The sequence below is a fragment of the Cnephaeus nilssonii genome (genome assembly GCF_951640355.1).
Source record: "Cnephaeus nilssonii genome assembly, chromosome: 1".
NCBI lineage: Eukaryota > Metazoa > Chordata > Mammalia > Chiroptera > Vespertilionidae > Cnephaeus > Cnephaeus nilssonii.
Genome location: NC_137072.1, coordinates 70,135,818 through 70,155,040, shown reverse-complemented (window position 1 = coordinate 70,155,040; position 19,223 = coordinate 70,135,818). Strand labels below are relative to the sequence as shown.

Below are 19,223 nucleotides of genomic sequence, written 5' to 3'. Positions count from 1 at the left end.
CTGGCCATTGGAGCCAACCCCGTTCTCTCCGCCAGCCTGTTCTGGGAGGCCTGCCTTCTTTTACAGTACGGAGCTGAAAAGTGTGAACACTTCAATCTCCTGTCCCACGGGGACAAAATAACGTCCTCGAACCTGAGAGCCTGCTGCAGGTCATTTCCAATACACAGGAAGAGTCAGGGCCAAGATGGGCTTTTCCTCAGAAAGCAGGTCTTGATGAGCTGTCGTTCTGTTTCATTTTACTTATGGACACCTTGTAAATCGTTCACTTCCCTATAAGCCTCTCATTCTGAAATTTGAGATAAAATTGTAATAGTAACAGTGAATTTACACTACAATGTGTTGAGGGAGTCAACTTTTTCTATCGCATAAACGTCAAGTGAGCTAAAAAGGTAATTTTATTTCCCTGTAATTGAATTAAATTAACTCATGACCCCCAATTTCTAGTTGCTAATAGAAAACTCAGTCTTTCAAATTCAAGATAAATTCAATTACTTCTGGTTTAAAACCCAGCCTTTTTTGTTGTTGTTGTTTGAAAAGCGCTTGTTATTATTTAATGAACCTTCCTCCATGTGACTTCACGTTACTGTAGGAACATATACATGAGGGTCAGAGAGGTGGCAAGAGTGTCTATAAAAAGCAGAATCATAGTTAAATCATAAATTGAAATGGACACTTACAATACCTACGGGAGGCTTAGTGATTTCCCAGAGAAAGCCAAAGGCAGGCGTCACTGGAGTCAGCAGCCACTGTTCCCATTACCCTGAAGCCTGTTTCCAGGTTGTTCCCATTAGTCTGCCAGGGGCTGGGCCAGGTTGTGCCCACTAGGCTCTCCGGGGGTAGATGAGTGTGGGCAGAAGACAGAGGTGAAGAGTCTCTGGGCATCATCTTCGAGAACACTGTTGTGGAAAAGCCAAGAATGAGCTCATAACTAGTGCAGAGTGTTTAAAAGCGATGCACCCTGCAAAGGTTTTGTAGTTAAAAAACAGTGATAAACATAAAACCACCACCCTCTCGTCTTGACCCCATCAGCTGATTGAATGTGAAAAATAACCACATATTACATTCACTTAATTTTTTTAAAAAATCTTTATTGTTGAAAGTATTACAGATGTCCCCTAGTCACTTAATATTTTTTTAAGAGGCATTCGCACACAATCTGGGAAGCTGTCAACTAAGTGGAAATTCAGGGAGTCTTGCTTTAGCCAAGTTTTATTTTTGTAACTGCAGAACGAAGTCCTGTGTCTGGGGTAGTGTCTTAGAGCACAGATGGGAATCTGGAGACTGGGTTTTCATGCCTGCTCTGCAGCTATTTAGTCTAGGTAGAACAAATAACTTCTTACATAATTTTCCACCTGCGAAATTATCTATATACTAGAGGCCCTGTGCACAGATTCATGTACCAGTGGGATCCCTCAGCCTGGCCTGCACCCTCTCGAAATCTGGGACCCCCTCAGGAGATGTCGGACTGCTGGTTTCGGCTTGATCCCTGCAAGCCAGGCTGAGGGACCCCAATGGTGCATGAATGCATGCACTGGGCCTCTACTTATAAAGTTAAAGTATCCATGAGTGAAATTCAGAGACCCAGAGGTCCAATAAATGAGATTATGCATGGAAAGACGTGCCCCAATGTGTGGTATGCAACAGGTGCCCTGGATGGTGGCCTCTGGTGTGTGTGTGTAGAGCACAGAGTCCCAGGACTTCAGAGCTAGGTGGAGCCTCAGAGGTTATTCTATCTTCGTTATTTGTCTTTGCTTGTCTCCACTGTGATCCATTGTGATTGATTTTACAGATTAAACTCTCATAAAACCATCTTATTTCCTGCATTTCCAGGCTATTGGGGTGGGTGTTACCCTCATTGGAGCTCCCAAGTTCAAACATATGTGATTACTGTGGTCACTTACAGCAAGGCAGAGAAGTTGTTTGTTTAGTTGTCTGTTTCCTGTTGATGGAGAATTCCTTGACATCCAGGGCCTCTCCCTTTTTGAGCTCTCTATCCCCAGGACCTAGCACAATGTCTGATGCTAAACAGAGGCTCAAAAAGTGTTCATTGTGGTCACTGTCAATTAAAACATAAAAAATGTTGTAGCCCAATCCAATTGAATTTAGACTTCTTTGGAGAATAGTAAGTTAGCAGAAGAGTGGTTTCCTCATGGAGCCTAGACCTTGATGGGACGCCAAAGGGCAGCACTTGTCACTGTTATCTGGTACTGCAGGGGTGGTCAGCATCGTTAGACTGCAGTTTCTCATAGCGGTCACAAGAGAAGCACAATCTCTGATGGGCTCTGCCTGTTGTCCTGGGTCTTCGTGGCCTCGAGGCCAGTCCTGGCTTCTCCTCAAGGAGGCTACCCCCGCAGGCTACCCTTCTCAGTCTCCCTAGTCAACTGGCTTCTGGTGGGGTTGGCCGATGTGAGATGGATGGAGGGTGGGAGGAAGACAAAGCCAGGGTACTTCTCTTACCTATTCATCTCAGACACTGTCTGTGACAGTGGTTGTGTCTTCCCCACAACACCAGATCCTGCCTGCCATGGCTGCACCAGACAGACCCCTGGGTGTGGGAGTCAGTGGCTTTTTGCCATGGCTTGGAAGTTCATTCACTACCTACATGACTAATTCCCTGTGTTACATTTCTTCTGTTTTCAAGACTTATAGCAATTTCTGTCTAATATAATCTTAAGAGACTGTTCAGGCTCTGGAAACTGTATGATTCAGATCCTGCCTCTAATATTTATTAGCTGTATGACCGGAAATGAGTGGGGTTTTATTTGTTTGTGAGTTTGTTCTTGTAACCTCATTATGTCTCAATGTCCTCATTGTTCAAATGTGAATAATAATAGTAGCTACATCATACTGTTTTGTGAATGCTTTATATCTATTAAGTCTATAATGACTTAATAGATATAAAGCATTTAATATAGTGCCTAGCTCACAACAAGCCCTAAAAACTATTAGCTATTATCATGATTACTAGTGGCCCAGTGCACGAAATTCGTGCATGGTGGGGGGTGGGCAGGGGGTGGTATCTCTCAGCCCGGCCTGCACCCTCTCCAATCTGGGACCCCTCAAAGGATGTCCTACTGCTGGTTTACAGGGATCGGACCTAAACCAGCAGTCAGACATCCCTCTCGCAATCTGGGACTGCTGGCTCCTAACTGCTCACCTGCCTGCCTGCCTGATTGTACCTAACCACTCTGCCTGCCGGCCTGCTCACCCCCAAATGCGCCCCCCCTGCCAGCCTGATCACCCCCAACTGCTCCTAGTGCCAGCGTGCTCCCCCCAACTGCCCCCCCTGCCGGCCTGCTTGCCCCCAACTGCCCCCCTGCTAGACTGCTCACCTCAAACTGCCCACCCCGCTGTCCTGATCACCCCCAACTGACCCCCACTGATGGCATGCTCGCCCCCAACTGGCCCCCTTCCTGGTCTGCTCACCCCCAACTGCCCCCCAGGCAGCCTGATCACCCCCAATGGGCCCCCTCACCGGCCTGATCACCCACAACTGCCATCCCATCCTGGCTTGATCACCCACAACTGCCCTCCCCTCTTGGCCTCTAACCGCCTCTACCTCGGCCCCGCCACCATGGCTTTGTCCAGAAGAATGTCCAGAAGGTCTCCTGGAGGGTCTCCCAGTCTAATTAGCATATTACCCTTTAATTAGTATAGATAGAGGCCTGGAGCATGGGTGGGGGCCGGCTGGTTTGCCCTGAAGGGTGTCCTGGATCAGGGTGGGGGTCCCCTTGGGGCGTGGGGCAGCCTGGGCGAGGGGCCTGTGGTGGTTTGCAGGCTGGCCACGCCCTCATGGGGTGAGGGTCCCCGCTGGGGGGGGGTGTATTGCCAGCCTGGGTGAGGGGCTGAGGGCTGTTTTCAAGCTGTCCACACCCCCCAGTGGGGACTCTTACTCCATGGGGGCGTGGCCAGCCTGGGTAAGGGGCTGAGGGCCGTTTTCAGACTGGCCACGCACCCCAGTGACCCAGGCTCCCAGCCACTCCTTCATCGGCGGCCAGGGTGGGCAGAAAGCTTGGCTTCCTCTGTCGCCGGGGGCAACCCAAGCCTCCTGCTCACTCCAGCTCCATGGCCGCCACCATCTTTGTTTGGTTAATTTGCATACTCACTCCTGATTGGCTGATGGGCATAGTGGAGTGATGGTCAATTTACATGTTTCTCTTTTATTAGTGTAGATTGTTGCTTGAATAGTGAGGGAAGTATATGTGTTCAGCTCCTAATACAATACCTGGTACACAGTAGATGCTCAATAGATATTGGCCAAGTCAATGAATGAATCAGCTAAATAGATAAACAAATACATGAGTTTACCAAGCAAATGATGAGGGATGGGAAGAAGGGCATTCCAGACACTGGGCAAAGCATAGTGGTTGGACACAACAAGCCTGATTGGTTTGAATATATGTGTTCATCTCTGATGAGTGTGGTTCATGTGATGGTTTCCCCTCTGAACTCACCTCTGGCTGCAGGGGCCAAGTCAAGCTTCCAGCCTGCAGAGTTAAACTGTCTCCTTCCCCTTTCCAAAGGTCTTTCTTTTCCAAGTCAATAAAAAACCTTCAAGGTAGGCAGTCCTGAGTGGGATGTGGTAGGGAGAGTAATGCTGCCAGATTTAGCAAATAAAAATACTAGACCTTGAATTAAATTTGAATTTCAGATAAATAAATAATGTCCAGACATTAAGATAATTATTTTCAAGTCTGTGCACACACAGCTCATCACCCATTAGCATTTTTTTCTAAATGGAGAGATTGGCCTTTAATATGACACAGACTCCACTGTCCTTGTTTCATTTTCCTCCTTGGGGACCATGGAAAAGATTTACTCTCTGGCTCAAGTTTTACAAAATTCAAGAGCCCTTCTAGCAACTGGCCAAGAGCTTTCCAGGTAATTCCCCTTCTCTTCAGACCCTCCTGGTCCTGCCTGGGTGCAGTGCTTACTCTGGTCTGAACACAGACAGCATTTCCTGTTTCTAATTAAGTACCATGTTTGGTACTTAAATATGTTATTTGCATTGCTAGTTATCTTCTTTATAGGCCTTGCAATTCCGACTAGATTGCAAGGGGGTAAAAACCAAATGTTCTATCTACTGAGCCCAGCACAGAGCAGGTGCTCAGTACATTGGTTTATTTATAAACCAGTGAAATGAACATTTCCATTGGATGTTGCCAGCTACCTGTAAATGTGTTGCCTGTGGACTTTGTGCTTAAACTGAGCCTCAATTCCTTCCCATATTTTATATTGGACTTTGGGCCAACTTTCCTCACATTTCTTCGTCTGTAAAATACGGATAATACTAATTGACCTCTCAGGATTGTTATTCAGATTATGTTGATTAACTTTAGACTACTTAGCAACTGGGAAACATTCCTGACTGGAAGTTACAGTTATACTGGAGGCCATGAATAGGACTTAAGGGGCTGTACAATAATGTCCTGACCACCATTCCATTTCCAAACTTCAACTGTAGGAAGTAGAAACCAGACTTGGTAGGATATTTTAAATTAGCTATTTTATTGAGCTGATTTAATATTTATAGAAAGCCAGCTTTCAATAGAAACCAACCTCTCACTGCTGGTTCAGGGTCATTTAATGAATAACCCATCACCATAAAATAAGTGGGGAGAGGTTGGCCGGAGGCAGGCTGCAAACAATTCCATATGAGTCACTTGGTTATCGCTTCTTCCCCCTCCCCCCCCCCCCCCCCCATCCATCTCCCTCCTTACAACACAGAGTTTTTGACCGATTGAAGTTACTTGGGGCAAGGATTCCAGACAGGGAAAAGCAAATACATAAGTCAGAGGTCAGGGGAGAAGAATAAACCAGAGCTGGGGCAGAAATGCCAAAGCTGATAATGGAAAGATAATGGATGTAGGGGTGGGTTTCAGCAGCATCGAAACAGGGGGAGCCAGACACCCTGTGCGTTCTCAGGCCTCTGCTCAAGGCCCAGGGGTACAACTCATTTTAAAAGAAGGTCTATGGAGCATGGGTTTCTAAATATTTGGGCCACCCATCATGGAGTTTTGGGAAATGGTACTGCTGAGTAAAGCAATTAATAAATTGTTTTTCTTTCATTTCTTTCACTGGCAGGACCTTCTGTTTATGTCTCCTTAGTAGCAACTGGAAGGAGTAAATTTGCTGACAAGCATCTGTGTGCAGTGGGCCACTTGGTGGAGTTTTTATCATGCAAAAATGATCCCAGATGATTTAGTTGAAAAATTGCCAGGAATCTCTGGAACCTCATTAAACCTCTGTTGAATACACAGAAGTTTCCTTTTAGGGTAGAGTCAGGGTGAATAACTTATAAAAATAAGCTGAATTGATTACTTTTGTAAATATTTGAATTTTGTAATTCCTAGCTTGCTCTCAGCTAACTAGGAAGCTGGAAATCGGTGATGCGATGGGCCAAAAATAGACTTTTGAGGTTAGATTTTTTTTTTATTAAACACATAGCTTCACTATTTACTAGAGATTTATTAGTGATCATGGCTTAGTCCTTCCATGTCTGGGTTATCCCATTTGTAAAATGTATACATAACCATCCTACAGGTTGTGCCAAAGAATAAGGTAACTAGACCCTGGCCTTCAGAGAGCTTCAGAGTTTATATATAGTTTTTCTTTTCTCTTCTCTCTTTTATTTCAACCTCCCTCCAATCCTGCCCCAGGAATTTTTTAAATTGAAACAGCCATTGCTAAACATAAATAATACAGGAAACCTGCAGGTAGAAAGGCATTCCAAACAACAACAACAAAACCACTAAAAGTTAAGACCATGCTGATGTGCACTTGAATAGTTCAGGGAGTCTCAGGGAGGCCAGGTGCAAAGCAGAGTGACCCCAAGGGAGAGTGACAGAAGAAAAGATCAAGGAGATACAAAGGGGAGACAGTGTGATTGTGTAGGGTCTTGAAGGTCATTAAGAGGACGTGAGCTTTTACTCTAAGTGGGTTGGGAAGCCATTTGATTGTTCTAAGCTGAGGAGTGATGTGTTTGACTTATTTTAGTTTTAAAAGGCTGCTGTGCGGAAATACATCATGGGATGTGTATTAAAATCATTGTATTATACACCTTAAACTGACATATGTTACATGTCAATATCTCAATAAAGCTGGAAAAAGAAGGAAAGAAAATACATTATGGGGTAAGGGTGGGGAGTGAGCAGAAGCGGCACATGGGCAAACGTAGGGATACCAGTTAGGATCCCACTAGAAAATCCAGGCAGGAGATGGTGGCAGGTCAGAACAGGTCAGTAGCAGTGTAGGTGGTGAGAGGTAATCAGATCGTGAATATATTTTGAAGGTAGCAATTTAGGCTTCGCTGACGGATTCAATGTGGTGAAGGCTAATATATATGGTTTTGAGGGAGAGGGGTGACTAAAATATTCTAACGGTCATTATGGTAACAGTCGTACAACTCTGTGAACTCATTAAAATCATTGAATTGTACACTTTAAAATGATGAGTTTTATGGCATGTGAATTATAACTCAATAAAGCTGTTACTAGAGAAAACCAAAAAACAAGATGGTGGTCAGAAAGTGGGGTGCTTGAAATTGGGAGCATGGAAGCTTTGCATGTTGGTAATGTCAAGAGCTAAGGTCTGACCATGGAAGCGAGTACCTGCGATGGCTTGGAGGAGGCAGTCAAGGAAGACAGAGGCCCGAAAACTGGAGGGTCATCCGCGAGGTTATGGGCGTTAAGTATGCTGGCAGGAGTAATGCTGGTGAGAGGTCTGACTTGAGCTGGGTCAAGGGTGTTTAGGGTGCACTAACACAGTGAGTGGTTGTATTTTTGTGAAGGGATGCTTTATAGTTGGGTGGGAGGATGTGTGATGTGCTTTGGCTTGGGACACATCTGGATTTGGATTTTGGTTCTGCTCTTTATAATTTTGTGACTTCAAGCAACGTAATCTTCTGAGTCTATTTTGTTGTAGACAAAATACCTACCTCATTAGTGTTGGTGAGAATTAAAGGACATTATGAGTGTCCAGATTTTAAGAGCTAGTAGGCACACCAGACATGCTCTTTTCTCTCTCCCTCTATTTTTTCTCCCTTTGCTTTTATGCTGAGACTGCTTCTACAGTTTTATTTCTAGCTTTCAGCAGTTCCACGTCTGGCTTCTAATCAGAAGCCTTCCTCCTGGGATGGTTAAAATTATCAAGCGGACTTCCAGATTGTCATAGAATCACTCTATAGAGTATTATATTATGCTTCTCAAAGTGTTTCATAAAATTTCTCTAATCTTAATCTATGAAATAACCTGTAAGGTATATAAAAGAGGTATTAGTATTTCTAATTTATGGAAGAGAATATAAGGCACTGAGTGTAACTAACATTTACTGAGTAGTTACTAAATGGCATTTTTCTAAACACTTCACAGGCATTAACTTAATCCTCACAATAATCCTATGTAGGGGGTTATTATCCTTATCTCACAGAAAGGGAAACAGCCACAGAGAGGTCAAATAACTTATTGAAGGTCACATATCTTCTAAGCTTGGGGCCAGGATTTGAATCCAGACAGTTTCATTCCCAAGCTTAACCACCATATGGCTCTGATAGAACGAAAATAAACAAATCATTGTTCAGAGTCCTTGAGTGAAGAAATCCTTTTGCAGGTTGCTGCTCAGGTAAATTTTTGGCCTCCAGAATGTCATGCATTGAAATGTTGGTAGTTCACAGTGAACTAAGAGAACACAATTGTTATCTTGTCCAGAAGGGGTGCCTGTGTGAGTTTTCTTACCCAGTTTCTTTCTAGCTCAGCCTCCACTGAGATTCTTTTGCATCGACACCAAAGGGAGTCCCTCTCATTAGCAATGAGAATAGCCACCCTTGTCATATTATAGTTCTGCTTGTTGGGAGCCAAAGCTTTTCCAGCATCACAAACCTAAAACTTTGGAAAACTTTAGGAAACAAATACAATTGACCCTTGAACAATGTGAGCATTAGGGATGCTGCCCCCCCCCCCCCCCCCCCACGCAGTGGAAAATCCACATATAACTTTTAACTCCACCAAAACATAAATTGTCCTTCAGTACTCATGAGCAATTGGTTCAGGACCCCCGTGCATACCAAAATCAACAGATGTGAAAGTCCTCTATATAAAATTAGAGGCCCAGAGCACGATATTTGTGCACTCAGTGTGTGTGTGTGGGGGGGGGTCCGTCAGCTCGGCCTGTACCCTGTAGCATTGTGGGCCTAAGCTGCAGTCAGGCATCCTTAGCGCTGCCACGGAGGTGGGAGAGGCTCCCGCCACCACCACCATCAGCCTGGCTTGTGGCTGAGCGGCGCTCCCCCTGTGGGAGAGCACTGACCACCAGGGAGCAGCTCCTGTGTTGAGTGTCTGCCCCCTGGTGGTCAGTGCGTGTCATAGCAACTGGTCGTTCCACCATTCGGTCAATTTGCATATTACCCATTTATTATATAGGATTATTATATAGGACTAGGGGCCCAGTGCACAAAGATTCATGCACTGGGGGTGGGTCCCTCAGCCCGACCTGCACCCTCTCCAATCTGGGAGCTCTCTCCAATCTGGGAGTTTCTGGCTGTCTTTGCAATCATATGAGCGAATTGTCTGAGACCCCAACCCAGTTTGGTTTGTTGCTCACAGAATAATAGAGGCTTTTTTTTTTTTCTTTGCTTCATTGGTGGAGATTTCCTGGAAGTTGCAGGATATCTTTCCTTTAATTTCTCCTAGACACTCTGATTTTACTTATGTCTCTCACCTTTGCTTTCCCTCCATCCCCCACCACAACAGTAACTTGCTCCAGGCTCACTTTGCTCTAGTGTCTAGGACCGTGGTCAGCAAACTGCGGCTCATGAGCCACATGCGGCCGTTTGGCCCCTTGAGTGTGGCTCTTCCACAAAATACCACGGCCTGGGCGAGTCTATTTTGAAAAAGTGGCATTAGAAGAAGTGTAAGTTTAAAAAATTTGGCTCTCAAAAGAAATTTCAATCGTTGTATTGTTGATATTTGGCTCTGTTGACTAATGAGTTTGCCGACCACTGGTCTAGGAGATCTGACTGCCACCAGAACTACTACTCCCAGAATTCCTGGTGCTCCCTGTGCTCTGGGTTTTCCCTTCCTGCTCTGTCTCCGTCCCACAGCCTCTCGCTCTGCCAAGTCCTCCAAACCGCCAGCTCTCCCTCTCTGCTCTCTGTCTGGCAGCTTGGGGAGCCGAGTTCCCCAGGCCGCTCCACTCTCTGCCAGCTTTCCCACTCTGCTCTCTTCCCTGCGCCTGTGTATGCAAATTAACCTGCCATCTTTGCTGGGTTAATTTGCATACTCACTCCTGATTGGCTGGTGGGCATAGCAGTGGTACAGTCAATTTACATGTTTCTCTTTTATTATATAGGATGATGTAGATTAATGCATTCTGTTGGTCCTTTGCATTCCTGTACTCCCAACTGCACATCAAAAACAGCACAGGTGCCTGGGCTGGTGTTGCTCAGTGATTGAGCATCAACCCATGCACCAGGAAGTCACTGGTTGGATTCCAGGTCAAGGCACATGCCCGGGTTGCAAGCTTGATCCCCAGTAGGTGATCAGGAGGCAACTGATCCATGTTTGTCTCTCACCCATGTTTCTCTCTCTCTCCCTCTCCTTTTCTCTTTCTGAAATAAATAAAAACATATTTTTAAGAAAACAGCACAGGTATTTATTTTCTAACTAAGCATGTTTCCTTTTTGCTTTTGCCACCAAGAAGCTGAGATCAAAACTGCTCTCCACTCCACTCATAATTTGCAAACAATTGTCCTCGAAAAAAATCAGCCTAATGAAATCCACTTTAAAACAAGGACCAAAATATGATTTTAGATTACACATCATTGAGAAACAAAACAAATGATTATGAAAATACGTTTATTCAACCTTAATTTTATAAAAAATGTAAGTGGCAAATGCAATCATGTGCTAATCCTCAGAATGAAGAATTAATTACATTGACTTTTTATCTTAATTTTCTCACATAATTTTAAGATAGCTTAATGTCTTATCCTTTATATGCAAGTCGGCTACACAATTGATTTGCATTTTATTTTATATCCTGCCTCTTTTGAAAGATAGGTAAGTTAACTACGCAGTTGATTTGCATGGCATTTGCTTTTTGTATTGGTTATTTGCAACCCCACAGCCGGGAGACTGACAAAGACTTTGATGCAATAACAGGAGACAGAGCTGGTACCAAACTGCAAGGGCTGTTTGCGTGAGGCCTTATGTAAAGCTGGGCTTCTCACTCATAAATATGTTTGAATTATGAAGATTATGCCTCCCTATGAAACCTTGTAACTGTGGAGACCTGGATAATAAAAATCCCCGTGTATGGAATACATTTCTTGCAGTGAATCTTATCCTTGGCTTTAATTTATTACTTTCCCCTTTTTGTTCAGATTCCCTCAACTATTTATTCTTTGTATTTACAAGGAGCTGCCTTAAATCTTTTGTAAAATATATATATGAATACGGGCTACTCAAACTTTGTAATCACCCCAAACTTGTTCTTCTGTTTTGTTTTTAAAGATTTTTTTAAATTGATTTTTTAGAGAGGGAGAGAGAGAGAAACATCAATGTGAGAGTGAAATATCGAATGGCTGCATCCTGCACATGCTGCACCAGGGAGCTTGCCATCCTGGCATGTGCTCTGACTGGGAATGGAACCAGCAACATTCACCCTACTGAGCCACACCAGCCAGGGCCCAAACTTGTTTTGTTTTGTTTTAATTAATCATCTTGGGGGAACCAGGGTCTGTGAACTTTCCTTCCAGCAGTGAGGAAGGTCGAGTGACTGCTGTGGCCTCAGTGAAGCTTAATGTTTACCCTACATTTGAGATCAGGTCCTCCCTCCCCATTAGCAGTAAATCTGGGGGCATGTCTCGGTTTTCTGGGGCTGCAGCTCATCTGGATGGTCCATAGGGTCGCTGGGTAACTTCCTGCCCTGAGACCATGCTCTGAAATAAAAACTTCCCTGCAAAGGAGAGACTATCTCCTATTTCACATATAAATCAAGTTAACTCCTGTTTTGACCTCATCTCTTCCTAGCAAATGATTTCCCTTTGACCTCTGCAGTAGCTAACATGTGTATTCTTGTGATGTGAAGTCAGAAAAGTATTGAACTTATTCAAGGAAACTGCAAAACCCCACAATTCATGAAACACAGCTCTATGGAGCCCTTGCTATGTGTAAGGAAGCTTCTGTGCACTCGTTCATATGATCCTCACTCCAACTCTGTGTGGTTAGCCTTCTTGTTCCCCGAGTTAGGCTAAAGCTGTGGTCGGCAAACTGCGGCTCTCGAGCCACATGCAGCTCTTTGGCCCCTTGAATGTGGCTCTTCCACAAAATACCACGGCCTGGGCGAGTCTATTTTGAAGAAGTAGCATTAGAAGAAGTTTAAGTTTAAAAAACTTGGCTCTCAAAAGAAATTTCAATCGTTGTACTGTTGATATTTGGCTCTGTTGACTAATGAGTTTGCCGACCACTGGGCTAAAGAAATGGGTGTTCACAAGGGAGGCATAGTTTTCCTGGGATCCCCCACCATTGGCATGAGAGTCACACCCGTGCTGGTCTGACTCCTGAGCTCCCTGTTTTCACACACCCGACTGCTTCCACTTCTGTTCTTGTGCCTGCCATCCACATGATGAATCTTGGAAATAAATTGTCTCCTATTTAGAAAATAATAAAAGAAACAGGTTATATCATTTTTTAACAGTAACTGTTGTCTATGTATTCCAACTTAAAATGAAACTAAGGAGTTTTCCCTGCTGGTTATTTTAAGTGTGAGAACACATGTTTCCATCCCTAGCACGGTCTCATCATACTGCACAGGAACAATGGTGCCCATGTTTTAGAGAGGAGAGACTCATCTGGGCCCTGCAGAGGAAAGGGGTCAGAATCGGGATGAGAGCCCAGGACTCCTGACTCCTAAGCCAGTGTTCTTTCATCTACTGCAACACAATCATTTCTGACCCCAAAAAGACATTTTCAACAGCATAATCCCAGTGAGGTGAGAAACAGGTGGCGAGAGGGGGCACATTACATGTGTACCTCATATCGCTCTGAGCAACCAATGGCAATGTTTCTGTTTCATTTGAAGTCCAGCAGTTAGTCCTGGGTTCCCAAAATGCTTATTAACTTCACAGGATCTGAGAGCCAGATCTAGTTCCTAGGAGGGACTTGTATTTATTCTACTCTATTGTGTTGTCCCCACTTTACATACAGTTTAAGACAAGATGCCCAGGCTGTGAGAAATGAAAACCCCCAGTGAATAAATAGCAACACTTAAAAGCTTTGTTTGAGAGATTCTCAATATATTCCTTTACCTACTTATCTTTTTATCTTTCTGTATTTTGCTTATTGCTTTAATACAGTTTTTGCACTTTGGGAGAACACATTTCTCCTCAGGTCACCAACTGCACAAAACAGCACACAAATTGCACATTCGTTGCATTGACTGTGAGGTATTGGATTACTCCTCCTTCCCCATACTCCTCCCTGTCATCAGCCAGGGAGGAAAGGAGAGGAGGGTCACTCATGAGTTTAGACGTTAGAGTGCAGGTGAGATTCAGTTGTGGTGGACTTCTGCAGGGTGAGTCACATTTTAATCAAAGCTCCGGATAGAATTGCATAGAAATGGAAGTCGTTGCGTGTTCAGTTTTATGTTGCAAGGCCAACCCCTGACTTGATGGCAGTGTGCACCAACTCTTTTTCTCGTGTGTAAGCTGTGAGTTCTGTTGAACCGGGGCACATAAAATACCTTCAGAATTCATAGTATCTCTGAAAGAGAAGAGTCAGAACACAAAAAGTATTGGGTGTCAGGTTTCTGGGGCGCTCAAAGGATTAGGCAGACGAGTGAAGAAGTGATCATTTGGTGACAGAGTTCCATGGGAGTCTCTGAGGCAGCAAGCTGGAGAGCGTGGGCTCTGAAGTCAGTCTTGAATTCCAGGCTGGGCTCTGTTGTTTCACTGATTTTGCAACCTTGAGCAAGTCATGGGCCTCCTGGGAGCTTGGTGTTCATGCTTGTATAAAAAAGATTATAACATCTTTGAGACTTTTAAGATAATGCAAAAAAGTTATGGGAGCACAGGGGGCACTCAACAACTGGTAGCAAGCATGTGGAGGAGGTGAGGGAGAAAGAAAATAAAATCCCGAGGGAACAGCACGTATGAAGACTGAGACGGGAGTGCGTCTGGAACACCCACATACAGGGAGGACTTTGGTTTCTACTCTGAGTGTGATGAGTAGGGTCATGCAGAGGGGTGTGACCTGATCTCCTTGAAGTTGGAACAGGTCACTAGGTTGCTGCCAATGATATGCTTGTGATCATGGTAATGCTGCAGCTGATGACGTAAGATGGGAACAGGGCTGGGGAGGCAGCAGGTGAAGGCATTTGAGTTTGGAGGGCACAAACCCTGGAGAAGCAGAACATAGGACCAGCCCCCAAATGGCAGCTTCACTCTTCCTCCTCTGGATTGGATTAGAAGGATTAAGAGAGAGGATCAGGATCCGGGCCTGGCCTCCTGCCCCTCCAACACCACATCCAGCTGCTGACATGGACACACATGCAGACATACACACACACACACACACACACACACACACACACACCTTTGTGCCTCTACTTACTTTGAATGTATCTCTATCATAGCATATATCGCCCAGTACTGTTTTTATTTCTTTTAAATCAACTTCTCCAGATTTGTTGCAGACACTGTTTGAGGTGCTAAATTTACAGCAATATAGAAGACTGTAAATGATTCAAATATCAACCCCTCAAAGCAAAATCAATTTAATCTTATAGGTGTGGATACATTCAGGATTTGAGAAGGGAAAATCAGGCTAATTTTCCAGGTGTATATTCATCTAGTTTATTGGCTTAGGGATTTCCCACCCCGTTGTACCTGGTGTATTATCTGAAGTCATTTAAACTGTTGACAATCACATTCTTGGAATAAGTAAATTCTACACAGGTGAAATTGGACAAACAATGCCAGTGACCTCTTTAGCTGCTGAAGTATTGGTCCAAAGGTTTAAAATAATAAGCTCCATTTTTCACTGAGTCTGTTGACAGACAGTATCAGCAGGGCTTGGAGTTAGAAGTATAATCCTTTTTGATGAATAGTTCCAGAAAACGATTGTTAAACCTTTTGTAAATATCTTTAAAGTCATAATAATGATTTCAGATAGATTGTGTGAATCATTGACATCAACTAAAAATTTATGCACTTAGTTAGTCTTGGTACATTGAAGTTGATTTTGTTACCAGTGCATCAGCAAAAGCACCTCGACATCTCAATTTATCATTGGCGATAATAAATAGAGACAACAACAAGGATTAAGGTAATTCCCAGCCTTGCTTTAGCCAGTAGCTTCAACTTTATTGGCAAGCAAGTTTAGTACCTGAGTGGTCAACAAAGAATTATCCACTGACTCTGATGCTATCAACTAGAGAAGCAGTGACAGGGCCAGCAAGGGAGGGGGGGAAGGGGGGGACGCATTATCCTAAGTGTCCACAAACTGGCACAGCAGCCTTTAACGTGGTGAATTAGGATTTTAGACCCAAAAATAAGGTAAGAAGAACTCAACTTCTAAGGAATGAAAGAGTTGCTTTGAGTGGACTTTGGGATTTGAAGATGTAAAGGGCTGAGGGTCATCAGCACCCTGAGATAGTGGCTTCTGGATGGAAACCAAGACCATTCATTCCTTCAGCTAATGTTCCTGAGCGTGCACCGTGGGCAGGCAGGGTGGAGGGTGTGGGAACAGGAGGCCAGGCCCTGCTTGCTTGAAGCTTACCCTGCAAGCGGGTTCTGGTCTCTGTGGAGTCCGGGCAGTGCCCAGGGCAGCTAACTCGTGGTTTGTTCCTCTCTCTGAGCAGATTGAAGAAGGGGGCAAAGCGGATCTGGTGAGCTCCAAACTGCGGGCTGGGGACGAGGTGGTGCACATCAATGAGGTCGTGCTGAGCAGCTCCAGAAGGGAGGCCGTTTCCCTGGTGAAAGGATCCTACAAGACCCTCCGGCTGGTGGTCCGCAGGTAGGTGGGCTGGTGCTCAGTGTGCTTCCTACACAGTCCCCAGCCTGCCCCATGGCTGGTAGCTGGCTCTTTAAACCTCACCTTGGGGATCATTATGCCTCTGCCCCATTTTTCCTCTTTTCCTTGCCCATTTTGTGGCATGTGAGAAGGAAGTTGGGTGAAGACGTTGAAACAGTGGCCTCTCCAGCAGGTATCGGCTTGGCAGAGTTCTTCCTCACTGTACTTCCAAATTCCTGGGCTTGATGAAAAGTGACCCTGATCCCAGGTGTGGTGAGAACTAGATGAAGCATTGTCTCATTGTGGGACCAGAGAAAGCAGTTGGCTTGGAGCATTAGGCGACATTCCACTCCATCACCTCCACCACAGTGGTCACCAAAACAAGCAAATTCCTTCTTTTGTTTGCTTTGTTTTTCTGGTTGTGATAGTGGTGGTTCCTTTGTTGGAAAAGGTTTGGGTTGTGATTGGTTTTAATGCCTGAAAGTAAGAAGTTTCCTACTCCCAGAAAACCAATTCCCTCTTGGTGGAGAGAATTAAAGAAAGGGGAAAAGCGTTAATTTTTTTTAATCACTATTACTCACCAAGTACTTCTCGAGGTGTTTGACATATGTTAGCTCATTTAACCTGCACCAGAACCCAGTGAGACAGCTATCACTGCCCCTGTTTTATAGGTAAGAGGTAACTAGGTTACTGAAGGTACCAGAGCAGATTGATAGGTGGAAGAGTCAGAAAAGAGTCTAGATGTCCTGGTTCCACTTTACCTGCATTACCTTGACCTGCTAAGCCCTAGGCCTAAACATTTTACTTAAAAAATATATATGTATATATATTTTTTTATTGATTTCAGAGAGGAAGAGAGAGAGAGAAACATCAATGATGAGAGAGAATCATTGATCTGCTGCCTTCTGAATGCTCCCTACTGGGGATCGAGCCCACAACCCAGGCAAGTGCCCTGAACTCCTGGTTCATAGGTCAATGTTCAACCACTGAGCCACACCGACCAGGCACATTTTACTTTTTTAAAAAGTATTTTTTGCCCTGACCGGTTTGGCTCAGTGGATAGAGCGTCGGCCTGCAGACTCAAGGGTCCCAGGTTCGATTCCGGTCAAGGGCATGTACCTTGGTTGCAGGCACATCCCCAGTAGGCAGCTGATTAATGTTTCTCTCTCATCAATGTTTCTAACTCTCTCTCCCTCTCCCTTCCTCTCTGTAAAAAATCAATAAAATATATATTTTTAAAAAGTATTTCTTCATTAATCAGGTTTGGCTGCCTCACTTACCAACTAAATATTATAACATCTGAGAATGTTCATGTTGCCTGGAACTTTAGGAGTCATTAAATCAAGCCACACCGTGTTTCAGTGTGAAAAGTTAGCTGGTCTTCTCATCGCGCCACAGATCGTCTCTTAAAGGATCCTTCACTCCTGCATCCATTCATTCCTCAGACTTGACTGAGTGAGCCCTCACACAGGAGAGCGGCAGCTCCCTCCCAGGCACAAAAACACAGCCGTGGGTGCGGCCTTACCATGCCCCAGGTTCAAGTGACTGTCCGTGTGCTGGGCTGTCTGTTTTCTCGTCAGAGTCATCTAACTGGTTGTTTCTCTGGTGGCCAGTGATACAGAGTGGCTCAGAGGATGGGTGCCAGAGTCGGATCAGTCCGGGGTCAGATTCCAGGGCTGTCCTTCTCATCGCGCAGATTACTGAACCTCATTGGAGGTTCCGTTTTCTCATCTTTAACATGGTAACAACAGATGCTACTGATGTTGTTTACTACATCATTATTGGCCAACTCCAGGCCCATTCCTTGTGGCTCAAGATTTGAGTAAAGCAAGCAGTCATCCCATACACGATGACTGAGTTCAAACAGATGGGCAGGAAGGCTCAGAACAGTGGGCCCATTCCATGAGTCCAGAGAGTATTGGAGGTTTTGAACTCGATTTGGCATTGGAACCCAAAGCCCAACCTTAGAACACTGACATTTATCTGTTGAGGATTGGCAGAGGAATCCACACTCCCGATGTGTTTTGACGGGACTCTGGTGATAGATTAACCTCGGAGGAGGGCCACCCTGTTTCCTGCTGTGAAAAGGAGTCACGCTGGCTCTGGTTATGCTTTCCTGTGGGTGGTGACATGAGATTTGTGTTACTTCTTTCCACAGAACAGGAGACAGTCCCGGCCTCGTCATTTACAAGCTGTGTGACCTTGAGCCCCCCTTGCCTCAATTTCTTAATTTATAAAATGGAAATAATTTCTGCCTCAACAGGGCATTATGAGATTTAATGAATAAAGTATAAGTACATCGTAGCTGTTCAATATTTAATCATTATTAGTTATTCAAGAACCCCTATCCCTTCCTTTGGTGAATTTACCACCATTAAGCGGCTGGTCCCAGCCTAACAGACACAGAACTGGACATGACAGTGCCCAGGAGCTCATGGAATTTAGGAATGTTCACTCACATTGACCAAACTCACAGGAAATTGAAGGATATACACCAGAATGTCAATGCATTGACTCATTTTGAAAAAGACAACTCTTAAGTGGAACAAGTATCAGTATACTTTATCTGCACAGGAAAGCTCGCTAGGAAGTCGGACCATAAATGCATGGTGATCTCAGACTCAGCGCCCATGTGCTGGCATCTGCTCTGCCAGCCAGATGGCCTATCTCCCCATTAGGGATGTGTCTGCCAGGCTCCCCAGCTGCTCACTCTGGCGAGTCAGGGCCCCTCTGGACTGCAGGGATCATGCTGCTAAGGGCTCCTCTCTCCAATCTCATTTCTTCTCTGCTTGTCCACTCCAAATCCCCTTTCTGACTGACACATTCTTTCTTTAGATATGCTAATATGATCGATAAGGTTACTGAAGAGTCCTTGCACTCTCTGCTTCTGGGGTGGGAAACATTTTGTCTCTAAGATGCCTTTTGAGTATGTCTTATCTCATCCATTATGTATTGATTTTTATAGCTGAATCCTCCTTTTATAGGAAAGGAGGCTGGCTTCACTTCTCACACTTATTCAGAGATGCGGATTATGGACGTGCCTTGCTAGACATGGATGGACATTCCTCCCGACCTTTCAGAGACCCGGGGGAAACCCTCTGCCCTGGGTTAATCCGGCGTTGTATTTAGTAGAGCTGTCCCTTTCCTGAGAAGTCTTACCTTTCTACCTTGGCTCATGTCATGTCCTGAGATTTTCATTGGCTTCTAGTTACTCAT

The 19,223-nt window shown here is 44.7% G+C and overlaps 1 long non-coding RNA gene across 1 annotated transcript in view; it reads left to right on the top strand.

The window, feature by feature from the left end:
* The window catches only part of LOC307098712, an 87,765-nt gene extending 71,784 nt beyond the window's left edge, over positions 1 to 15,981 (top strand). The window contains exon 3 of the long non-coding RNA XR_013813460.1: positions 15,856 to 15,981. This is a non-coding gene — a long non-coding RNA (uncharacterized lncRNA). The remainder of the gene's footprint in view (positions 1 to 15,855) is intronic.
* Positions 15,982 to 19,223: the final 3,242 nt, after the last annotated feature.